Here is a 13,001-nt window from a genome sequence, read left to right on the forward strand (position 1 = left end):
TGTCGACTGGCGAGGAATAGCCATCTCTCGTCAGAAGATACTCTACCTGACTTCAACTCGACTTGCCATCACATGCACTGCGGCTATATTTCCATGACCATATAAAAATGAATACCCAGATATGCCATAAATATCTCGAGATTTCATATTGCGCTTTCATAGTACAGGTGGCGTAGGATCGAGTGAGTTATCTAATATAAGTGATTACTGCCATCCTTAAACGTTTACAACAGTAGAGGAATCAATGTGTTGCCGGTATACAAATAGGAAAGAAAATATGTATTTATTATAAGTTAACTATACTAAAAGAAAGGTTTAACATTTTTTCAACTTGTAGTCAAAACAATGATGTGTATTTATTTCTGGTATAAGGTATGAATCTGATGTTGATTAAAATAATAAATGGTAAGAAAAACCGACTAACTTCATTAAAATAAAACATACATTAGTCGTAAATAATTATATTTTGTGTTGTTTTTGCAACAGAGACATCGAGAGTTTACAGGTGCTGTTCGATGAAAGGCATGAAAGAAGTCACACGGGCGTAAGACGATGGCAAGTTCATTTGGCATCCAAAGGCTGAACCGAATGATGTCACACCGATCTGAAAAAAAAGTTTATTGTGAAATAAAAGAAATCATAAAACTGATTATATCACTTACGTTGCAAAGCTAATCCGTAGAATAATTCACAATAAGTACTTACATAAAGATACACAAATATTTGCAATTGTTTTTATAGATTTGGATTGAATAATTTTTCGTGATAAAGGTAAATGGATTTATTCTATAGAATATAGGAAACTTTCCCTACAGTGATACGCAATAAGAAGAAAGTCTTATGTAGTACATAATTATAATCAGCTGGGTGCCAAGCTATTGAATGTCCTAATCTAGGTAAAAATAATATTAGCTAATCATTATATAAATGTAATTTCTTCCGTTGCTGAAATTAAAGCAACTTTTCATTTCAGCGTCATTTGACAACTGTGTTAAAAAGTAATCCGTAATTTTCCAATGGGGTTTACGAGATTCATTTAAAATATTATCAATTTTGACAAAAAGGTAATACCTACATCTAGATGCTATATTATTTAGGTACCTAGAGATTCAAGGCGAAGTAAAATCATAATAATCTTACCAAGATACGTCTGTTGTTCCTTGTGACAACAAGAGGACCACCAGAGTCACCACCGCAAGTACCGACACCACCAATACCACTGGTGCAGATGTTGGAAGGTTGAATGATCAAGGGGAAGGCAGTAGAGCAAATGCCGTTGGTGATTACATTCAAGCTCACGTGGCTCAAAAACTGAGACGGTAAAATGTTACCATCTGAAAAATAGACGGTTTAAAATGTACACAATCATACAACTTACTAAGATATTTTCATATAAAAACTCAACATAAGTACATATTCATATTTTTAATATAGCATCGGAATGTTTGCCGGAAAACATGACAGCTACATGACATTAAGGTGTGTCACGGGAATATAACCTTAAATACTACATAATAAGGTTATTTTTCCGTGACCCGCGTAATGTCATGTAGCTGTTATGTTTGCCGGCAAACATTCCGATGCTTTAACGCTATGCAAATATGTGTTACTAATATTTTTGCACACCAGAAACGTCATAATATGAAAAGGAATATTTTTATCTAGTTTCTAAACTTTATAACCATTGTAAAACTTTGTGAGAACGATTGAAACCTTCCAGGAGCTCATAGTTGATAACCCAGTACTAGAGTATGAGATTTTTTTAATGATAATAGCATATATTTTTGAACGTAGGGGCAATTTTTCAATACTTTAGAAAACGGTTTTCATCAAATCAATTTAATCTGCCTGGATATTGATTTGGTCATGTTGTATTCTACGAACAACTTTGATCTGATGGTTGAAAATTCATCCTTCAAGTCAGAAGTACGTCTGTCGTTGAACTACTTTTATTATAATCGTAGTTTTAACACTCACTGTCGGAAGTCAGTCCAAATCCAGAAGCGACAGCAGAGTGAACCCACAAAGTCTTCATTAAGCTCAGGTCCAGAAGGCAGGGCAACGGGGCCGATGGTGTCTGGAAAGGTAATATTAAAAAATAAGGGTATAATTGTATTTTTTGATTTGCCGTCAGGTGAGATCTCACACTCTCTTACGCCCTTTTCAACTATTACGCACTATTTAAGCATATTTCAGCACACGATTTTGGTTTCGTTTTTACGACTAAGCCTGCGTAACGTAAAATTTTCTGAGGGATCAAATCCCCAGTAAATCCCATACCCGACTTGGGAGTTCAACCCAGATTCTAGAGGTCCACAATTTGGATATGCTAACATAAATTATAGTGATACTCAATACCTATGGCGATGAATTCGGTAATTAAATGTTAAAAATAAATTTCCTTGCACTTAAGTGCATGTACGACGCAGGGTAAAACACATTAAGAGAGTGAAATTGAAGGAAAATTAAAATATAACGGACAAATTTTAAAGTGAGTGTCAAAAATTTATTATTGTTTACATAGTATATAATAAAAAATATTGACTCACTTGAGAAGCTAACAGAAGAAGGTAGATAGATCATAGCAATGTCGTTGCGGGCCAGCCTTGGGATCCAGTTAAAGTGCATAGCAATAACGCTGGTCTCCAGTCTGGTACCGCCAGTGAAAAGAGTGACGGAGCCAAGGACTACAGTAATCCGCCATCCCTGGTTTATACCGTCCCACCAGCAGTGAGCAGCGGTTACTACTCTGTTAGGGCTGAGAAGCGAGCCACCACATACACCCCTGGCCGTGAGTCCAATGATGTCAATAATAAGTCCCGCCTGAAATTATAGAGGAATTTAATATGTATACTACAATTTGTAAAGCTATGAACGATATACTCATTCATTTAAAAAATAAGACGAAGACGAAGAGGATGTAAATGTTAAATGAATTAAATGCTAATAATGCTTATAGTTTTGCCGTTTTACTTATCCAGACGGCCGAAAAGGTATAGAAAATAATCTTGTTTTCCAATAATGGGATTTTTATAAGAGCGCACAATACACAATGTGAAAAGTAATCTCGGGGACTACATTATCAAACTAACATACTCAACATTATCATGTAGTAAAAAAATGACAATTAAAATTATAAAACAAAAACTTCGAATTACAATATTTTTATACTGACCTGGTATTCATATTGTCCGAGGGCAGCTGGGACACCTCCTACAATCCTTGATTGGACTTCAGCTGTCTCCTCAGCTTTACGTCTACTTTCAGCCGCTGGGATACCATATTTCTGCAGATAACCATACGCAGTGTTGCCATCGAACGTGTCGTCTGCGCAGGCCAAAGCCGCGAGGAATAAAATTGCAACCCAGGACTTCATTCCGGTGGATCCCTAGACTAGAAACTATCACAAATGGTCTGGAACATTAATTTATAAGGTCAAGATAAGTGATTAATTTCTGACGTATTGCCCAATTTTTGATAACGATTGAAGACAAGGTGAGCGTGGTGATTTTAATCATGGTTGTGTAAGATCCGGCGGGATTAATAATTAGGTAGGTATTAGTCTCAGCCTTTGAATACCGTACACAGATATCGTTTGAAAGAATTGGCTATGATTTACAGAATCCATTAATTATTTCATGAAGTCATCAATAATACGAAACGATTATTTCTACCTTCAATACAGAAGCATAGTAACTTGGTGCTAATTCAAAAATTATTTCTGAAAATGGGGCGCTCGTTATTATTATATAATTTTCTTATTATTATTATAGGAAAATTTGCACTATCACTGAGTCCTTTTATGAAAACCTAACTTAGAAACCGATTATACTTTACGCATTAAATATGCTCACACATACACGCATTTAATGGAATCTCTAAGCAATTTTATAAGCGACATATTCTGATGGATAATTGTTTATTTGGTTATATTGAAACACCACAAGAATGGCTGTACAATTCGTGCTCCGGCACTGATTCAAATGAGTATTTTACTAAGTTTATAAAGATGTTGAAGGTTCGAATATTCAACGAAGCAATATTAGGTTATACATGCAATCATGAATCTATAATCCATATAAATAAAATGAATCACCGAAATTTTTGTACGCACATAACTTCCAAACGACTGTACCAAATTACATAATTTCTTTTAAGTGTTCGTTATTGTCAGGAGAAGGTAAGTATGAAAAAGTTATAGCAACTATTTAGAAAACAAAGACAAGTGAGTGAGTGAATAAGACAGAAGAAAAAATATGGCGATACGAAGTTTGGCAGGTCAGCTAGAAATATATAAAGCTGAAGGGTTTGTTTGTTTGTACGCTTTATTCTTAAAACTACTAAATTTATGTTTAATTTTTTTTCATTAATAAGAAGCTACATTACTTCTGAGTGCTATAGTTTATCCCGGTAAAACTTTTACACGCGGGCGGAGACTTAGTATTTCAGTTAACTATATAAGAGTTTAATGCTTGAATAGTATCATTTGACCCTAATTATAAATATAATATAGATACATACCCAAAAAGTGTAATTCGTAAGATTTTTGGAGCTTGGTTATTTGATTGGTTACTTCTTTATTTGTGAGGCTAAAAAGAAAAATCAATAATAGGATAAATTTTCCTTGATGCAGAAAACCGAGTCACGAGAAGAAGGAATGGAATAAAATAACTTGTCTCGTGCTAATGTTTTTATTTGAATGTACAAAAAATACGATAAGTTGGAATGAATTGACGTTGAATTCATTCTTTATTGTTTCATAATGACATTAATGTAGACTATCAATTTAATTAAATTATTCGACTCTCTTTTGTGACTATAACAATAATAATGTGTATATGGATTATGTAATCTGAAATAAATTATATTATTACATATTATTATTATAATACTTACATTTTGTTACAAACACAATTTAAAAAGTGATTAAAACTGGATCCAATTATTTTTCTGATATACTTACCAGCCTTACACCAACTAACGAATGTTTGTTATTTCCCTTATCAATTAAAGGCACTCCTTCAACCAAAATGACGCACTTACCGTATTTTGTTCAATTTTAGAAGCTATCTATTCGAAATTTGTAATAAAAAAATATATATAATTTAATAAGCAAGGTAACGTGGTCAGTCAGGCGAAAGAAAAAGGGCGCGAAACTAAATATGCTGGCGCGCGGACCACTGCGTTGGCGATATACTTTTGCTTGCATTTTGCTTGGGATCGGATGGACGTTGGCAATCGTTGCATTTCAGTAGCTATATTTTTATGATCTTGCTTATTTGTAAGCTAATTTGTTTAAAATTGTCTTATTGTAAATTAGTTAAGTTTTTGTTTTATGTACTAAATGCTATGTTAATTTTAGTGGTGATTTTCAAACAAATAAATGTTAAAATGGTAAATGTATCATATTTCTACGATATGTTAACTTTACGTTGTTTGATTGAAACTTATCATAATATGGTAATGTTTGATGAGTTTTATAATGAAATACCACTTAGTTTTTTGAATCTGTGCATCTTACCCTCTTCATCTCAAAAGTACATATAATTTGAATTTGCTACCAATATTTCGGTAGTGTAAAATTTACTAAAATATGTAAAACAGATTTTTAAAGCAATTATTCATAAATCTTTGCATATTTCTGCCCGTGAGGCCATTGTCCCACCACAGACTAGTCGACGCACTATCGATTATTTCGGAAGGAAAGAAAAAAATAATGCTCAAAACCATTTACTCGGTGAGGTGCCTTAAGTAAGGATTAACATTTCCTTTATACGCAGATAAATTATTTATCAGTAAGAGGTATTATTTTAATTAAACATTGTTTTTCATTATTCTTAATCGATAACAAATTAAAACCACTTATCTTTTATTACTCACCACATTGAGATGTTGACCGGCGATCGTTTTCTTTCGTACAAAAAGTCGTAGCTCATAAAATATTCTCTATTACTTGCTAACACTTACCAAGAATTTATATGTTTTGTGGGTGTTTTTTGCACCGATATCGCCCAATATGGCAAAAGGCTCGACCCATCATATCATGGGACGGACTTTACTTAGTGATAATGGATGCACTAGTGTTGCCTCTTTATCAGCACTTCCTGGATAAAAGGTAAGATGGGTAGATGTGTATGCAAAAATATTCTCTATGTCTAAGTGGTATAATATAACTGTATATTTTATACTAGTATTATGATAACAAAACGCCAAAGCCGAAATTGACCACGCATCTTTCTCATCTTATAATTGTTTATTCCGATATAACAATTATCTAATTGTAGCTAGTGTAACGATTGGACATAATGAGACTTAACATCTCATGTCTCAGGATGGCGAGGGCGAGTGTTGGATGGTGTTTCTTTTGTTTATGCTCGTCTCGTCTTTGAAAGAAAGAAAAAACTCGTATCTTACATTTTGCTTTTATGTATATTTATACTTATACTATAGAAGCGAAAGTTCGTGAAAAATATGTTTGAATGTTTGTTAGAAGTAATCGCAGCTACATCTGAGCGGATTTGGATGAAATTTGACTCACATGGAGACCATATTTTAATTTAACACATAGGCTTCTTTTCTACTTTGCTCTCATGGTAAATTATAGACTTTTTAATTTCTAACCCTAATTTTTAAATAGGGTTGCGGTGGTGTCTTACAGTGGATGCTATGAATCGGTCCAGTATTTTAGGGGCGAACGTGGCCTAAAAGGATTTTACCGCAGAAACCCATAGCAACATCTATTAATATTATAATAAATTTGGAAATACTCCTTTATTACCAAGTTCTTTCGTAGGTACCTTTGGCGCATACTATTAGGAAGAATTATAACTTTGTATTTTTGGGATAAAAAGAAAGACAAAGAAATAATAATCATGTAAGGTAAAATGTTAAAAAACATTTTTTATTTAATGTTAATATTATATTCCTTTTTCCACTACCCAACATTTAATGCATGTGTTGTTTGATGAAGGCAATAAAGGAAGTGACACGTGCGTAGGAAGACGGCAATATGGACTCGCAACCCAGAGCTGAACCGAATGACGTCACGCCGATCTGAAATCAAGAGAAAATTTATTAACTCCAAGTTTTCACACCATATAAACATCACAACAATTATAATTAAATATAAATTTATTTTTATATATTTATTTGTATTATTTAACTCTTTCAGAACTTATAACTAACAAATCCAGAATGTTAAATGTCTGTAATCGGATAACCTTATAATAGCTTTTAGTCTATTATTGGATGTAGTAAAGTATTTAACATCACATTGAATAGACATTGTAATAAATAATTACTAGGTAATATTGCGTAATTTAGTTCATAAGCTTAGATATTTTTCATTATTATTTTGTTGATTATTTTATTAGATTTGACGTAGAAATGCGCATGATGAGGAAGTAAGTAAGTAAAAGATAATAACTAAGTGATATGCCCATAATTATATAACATGATGTTTTTATTATAGTAGATAATATGAATACACACATACGCTCACGCCTTTAATCCCCGATCGGGTAGGCAGATGGAACTAGTGCATTCATTTTCTATCGTGTGTATTCCGTCCCATGATGTGACGGGGGCGAGGTCATCGCAATATCGGGTACAAATTATAGATTCTGGTCTGATGCTGACTAGAAAATTTTATATTACGACCTGACCCGGGGATCAAACCCGAGACCTCAGCACTGTAGTCGGATGAAAATACAACTACGTCACCGACGCAGTCATAGAATGAATAATGAACATAATTTTGCGCAAATACAGATACCGATGGTAATCAATACCTATTATTTAACAATGATTCATATACTTTTACTGTAAACTTGCCCTGTTAGTTTAATTAGGTGATATTAATCTGACACAAGGGATTTGTACGATAAAATTGATGATAAATACGGCTTTTGAGAATAAAAGTGTCCCTTACCAAGATCCGTCTGCCGTTTCTGTTGGCGACAAGCGGGCCACCAGAATCGCCATGACAAGTACCGATTCCACCAAGACCGCTGGTGCAGATATTAGTGGGCTGCACGATAAGGGGACCGCGGCGGAGCAGATGTTGTTGGAGATCACGTTCACGGAAACTTGGCTAAGGCTCTGGCTAGGTAAGATATCGCCACCTGAAAATAGCAAGTGCAAAATTCTTTAGACTTTACAAACAAATTAGTTCTTTTTTCAATTTACAAAATATATTTTTTATAGATGCATTTTTGTGTGGCGTACATTTTATATTGTCATTGTATGTATTACTTCTTGTTTTTAATGGATTATGTTCTTCGTATATTTTATCTGCTATTAATTGAACAATAATAATTACTTTATTTTTTAAAGCTATGTAAGTAAGTTTGTCGTAAAATATATATTTGTTAATAAACCAACCATCAGAAGTAAGTCCAAATCCAGATGCGACAGCGCGGACACCAACAAATTCTTCTTGAAGCTCTGGTCCGTCAGGCAGTGCAATAGGGCCGATATACCCTGGAAAGAAAAATACATATAATTTTTGTTATGCAATTAAGGTAGCCTTTGGCCTGGCAATACAGAACTATTAAAAATTTATAAATTTCAAATATAAACAACAATAAATATATTATTAACATTGAGTTAGAAGCAATGGGTATTTTAATGGGTCATCATACCATAATATATATTACCAAAACTTACTTGAATAAGTAACAGAGTTAGGAATGTAGATCATAGCGATGTCATTGCGCGCTAGTCTTGGAGTCCAGTTAGGTGCATAACCACGACACTGGTGTCAATTCTGGTGCCACCAGAGAAAAGGCGTACGGAACCAAGAACAACAGTGATCTTCCAGGCCTGGTGACGGCCGTCAAACCAGCAGTGGGCGGCGGTCACCAGTCTGTTAGGGCTGACGAGAGAAGCACCACAAACACCTGTGCCGTCTAATCCAATCAAGGAAATGAGGAGACCTGCCTGAAAAGAAATAAACATTGACTTAATTTTATGTTCAAAGAATGAATTGATTATACTACAAAAGAAAAGCTAGAAGATTAGTTAGTTAAAGAAATATTAATATTAGAATGCTAAAACTTATTTCTTAGTATCTCCTGCGTCATATTAAAAACTCGTATACAAAAAATCGTTTTTAATCACCGATTTAGGCTGGGCATTTTAATGTTAACCATTACTAAAGCATTTTATCAAGTAGGTAAAAACTTTTATCACTCTTTAAAGCAGTAACTAATCCAGTTTCTAACTAACCTGGTAATCTAATTGTCCCGGGTACAGCATCTACGCCACCAATAATCCTTGATTCCTTTGAGGTTTTTCTTCAGCTGCGCGAATCTTTTCAGCTCTGGGGATGCCATATCTCTCAAGGTATCCATACGCTGTATTACCATCCAAAGGAAGATCCTCAGCGAAGGCAACGCTCGCGAGGAATAAAATTGCTACAAATACCTTCATTCTCCTGACTAGTTGAGCAAGTAATAATATATTTAAAACTTCACCCAATATTTATACTCATACAAAACTAGATAATCTGTGGTAATTAATTTCACATGCATATTATATCTATATAATTTTGTAACAGAGTCGTCCGTTTTCTGCATTCTAGTATATTGAATATATTTTTGTCGTATATGCATGCCATTAGACATATTAAATCATTATTTAAAAGGTTTTTGTTTATTTTATTATTTCCTTGCTGTGTGTAAGAGGGGTTCATTATGGTACCACGATATTCTACGTTTTATTTGATTTTGGGTGATAGATTTTATTTTTTTATGTATTATAATATTTTGTAGAAGAGACAATCTCTAAAATGGATACCGTAGATAATCTTTGAAAGACAAAATACAGTAGCTCGCAAGCAAAAAGTAAGACATGTTTTTCTACATCTCGATATTAGTGTTAATTATAATTCTTCGGATAAACACAGTCACGGGGAAAAGCTAATTATCATAATCATATTGTGACGTACTAACGTAATATGTAATTAAAAGATTAATTAATTGATGACTTTTATCACTTGGACCAGTGTTATATTGTTTTGTTAACGTCATTATTATCAGACAAATCAGTGTTTTCAATTATTACTGCATAGGTCACGATAAAAAACACTCCAATCAAACTTCGTGGTTCATATCTTTCTTCAATCGTTTTACTAAAATCGTTTAATTTCTAAAATAAAAGTTTAAGCTTAGTCTATATTTAGGAACTGTAACTGAAAGAAAAACCCCTAGCATTAAAAATTAATGCTATATGCAATGTATAAATTATACATTATCATATAGAAGTCATGTTGAGTCACTAAATGTTCAAGTGATTCTCGATTATCGTTTGATAATAAGTCAAGAAAGAGATTTGTTCTATTGCTTCCCATACAGTTTGATTTTACTCACTATGGTAACACGATTTATTATTTAAAGTATACACACACGCAATGCCTACGCGTGATTTCCTAACACGTAATTAGTAAAAGTATACTTTAACAAAATTATAACGTTAAGATACCATACAGCATAAATTCATGCTGGGAATGCGGTTTATTTATACAAAAGTTATTTTTTTTAAGATTTATTCATTACTACGCAACGAGAACATCGCTTGTCTGGTAGGTTTTATTTTTTACTTAAAACAAAACAAGGTGCAGGACTTTAAATTACAAAGGAATAGGTGGAACTGTAGTGCCCTCGTCATCCTAAAACATAAGATGTTAAGTTTACTAATCCTCAGTTGTTACACTGTTATTAAAATGTCTGTCAAACCTAAGCACATTATTGCTTGGACAATTTGGTATCTCAATAAGTGTCTATATTTGTTTTCTTTAATACTCTATAACTTTATAATAATATCAGCCCTGTATTATATACATACTGTCTCTGTGCTGGGTCACGGTCTCTTCTACAGAGACGGATTAGGCTTAAGTCCACCACGCTCGCCTAGTGCGGATTGGCAGACTATGATGATATGATTTTCCGAATGCAGGTTTCCTAACGATGTTTCATTTCACGGTTAAAGCAAGCTATAATTTACAAAAAATACCCACATAAGTTTAGAAACGTCAGAGGTGCGTGCCATTGGGAAACTTACGGACATTCGTTAGCAGTACGTTCCACTTCTAACTAGACTATCGACGCTATGGCTATGATACATTCAAGGATCAAATAGACGTTTTTAAAGAACATAGTTCTTATTAATAACACATTTACGGAATTCAATCATCATTTGATGTTTGATTGGTTCAGCAAATAATTATAGATTAACATGTTTAGGTATAACACCAACAAATAACATAAACATATTTGTTAATTTTAAGTACTTTATTGTATATTAGTGTTATATTTTCATAAACGGACATGCTGAAGTCGAGATCGCGTATTTAAGTTGGGAGTCTTCTCATTCACCACAATGCAGGTTGCCCCAAACCGGGACAGTTGGTTTTAACTTTAGGAGGGCTGGCTGGTTTATTTTAACATCTCAAAGATGTTGGTTGATGAAACTGATGAATGAGCTGACACGAGTGTAGGCAGAAGGAAAATTAATCTCGCATCCCAGAACGGAGCCAAATGACACCACACCAATCTGAAAAAATATTTTAAATAATGTAAATCTTGGTATTGTCCGTTCAGTCCAATAATGCTTATCCCACATGTGAAAATACACCATTAACAAGTCTCAAATTCAACTGTGATAATAATAATAGTAATGTGAGAAAAACCTTTAACATAAAGAGAATGAACATAGGTAGGTTTGGTTGTGCCTCTGGCATTTAGTCCATTGGCGGAGGAGATTGCTTACCATCAGGGAAACCGCTTGCTCATTTACCTACTAAGGCAATAAAAAAAAATTTGGTTAATTTTATAGACTACCAAATATCTAACCAAACATTCGCGCGAAGGCCTTATATAAATATTTTCAAATATTTTAATATTTTTAATACAATAAATATTGGTTTATGTTGACAAAATATATTACCACCTTAGTTATCAGAGATTGATATCGTAGACAATACTAGACTCGCTCACAGCATATTATTACCTAACCCTTCAATGATAAGGTTTATGTTTGTATCCATCAAAATACATAATATTTTTGGCAAGCCTGAAAAAAATTACTTACCAATACGGGTCTTTTGTTGCATGGTAACTAATGGGCCACCTGAATCACCACATGGCAAGCTCCAGAACCTCGATAGCTGCCAGTGCATATGTTACTTGACTGTGACCACATCTGACTTTAGTATGATTTCAACAATGACAGCGTGACGTTATGTACAAAGTGGCGCTTATAATACAAGAAGTCAACTAAGTAAACCTGTAGGTTGATTCCCTATGCTACTCGCGATAACACACCGTAAACGCGTGTTGTCAAAACAAGCTCTAAACACAAACGCGTTTCATACACGCGCCACGATGTGTAATTGAAAAATAGGTATTATGTATGCCATACGATAGGTTGTCTATGCTTAATATTTTTATATTACGATGTGTTAATGCGTTCAGAAATCTTTCATCCCCTCGAATCGGCAAGTATCGGTTTTTGAAAAGGTTTTTTTGTTTGTATTCGTGATATTAAATGATGTAACTCGAATAAATCACTGCCAAACTTTATTTAATCCCATTTTTGTATATACTTAAATGTAAGAAACATGAAAGGAATATAAAAATAATTTAAAGAAATTTCTGTAGATTGTGATTGTTTTCAAACGAAAAATATAACTTCAAAATTATTGTCAAATGTCAATGTCATTGACTTATTTACTTGATTTGTTTACTAAAGCCACATTTTAAAAATTGAATTGAATTGATATATTGAATGCTACTGAAGATTTTACACGAATGCTGTTATATGAATAATAGTAAATGCTGTTGTGCTTATGCAGTTTATGTTAAATTGGCGCTAACAACGTATATTAATAGGAATTCTACGGACCTTCCATTATAAAATTTGTTGCAAAATCGACAAGGCATTAACTCAAATTCTTTTTTATTTAGTTAAATAATGTGACGAGGATGCCGTTTACCTGATGA

General features: G+C 33.5%; 1 long non-coding RNA gene and 1 pseudogene across 1 annotated transcript; both read right to left on the minus strand.

Annotated features, from left to right (window-relative positions):
- Positions 1–445: 445 nt before the first annotated feature.
- LOC115443560 lies at positions 446–8,987 on the minus strand (annotated as a pseudogene).
- A 2,293-nt stretch (positions 8,988–11,280) lies between these two features.
- On the minus strand, positions 11,281–12,140 carry LOC119193356. The gene is made up of 2 exons (XR_005113930.1): positions 12,091–12,140; positions 11,281–11,553 (listed from the first exon to the last, which is right to left on the minus strand). It is a non-coding gene; the product is annotated as an uncharacterized LOC119193356 (long non-coding RNA).
- Between the last annotated feature and the right edge of the window lie 861 nt (positions 12,141–13,001).

Source organism: Manduca sexta, unplaced genomic scaffold (assembly GCF_014839805.1).
Source record: "Manduca sexta isolate Smith_Timp_Sample1 unplaced genomic scaffold, JHU_Msex_v1.0 HiC_scaffold_420, whole genome shotgun sequence".
Taxonomy (NCBI): domain Eukaryota; kingdom Metazoa; phylum Arthropoda; class Insecta; order Lepidoptera; family Sphingidae; genus Manduca; species Manduca sexta.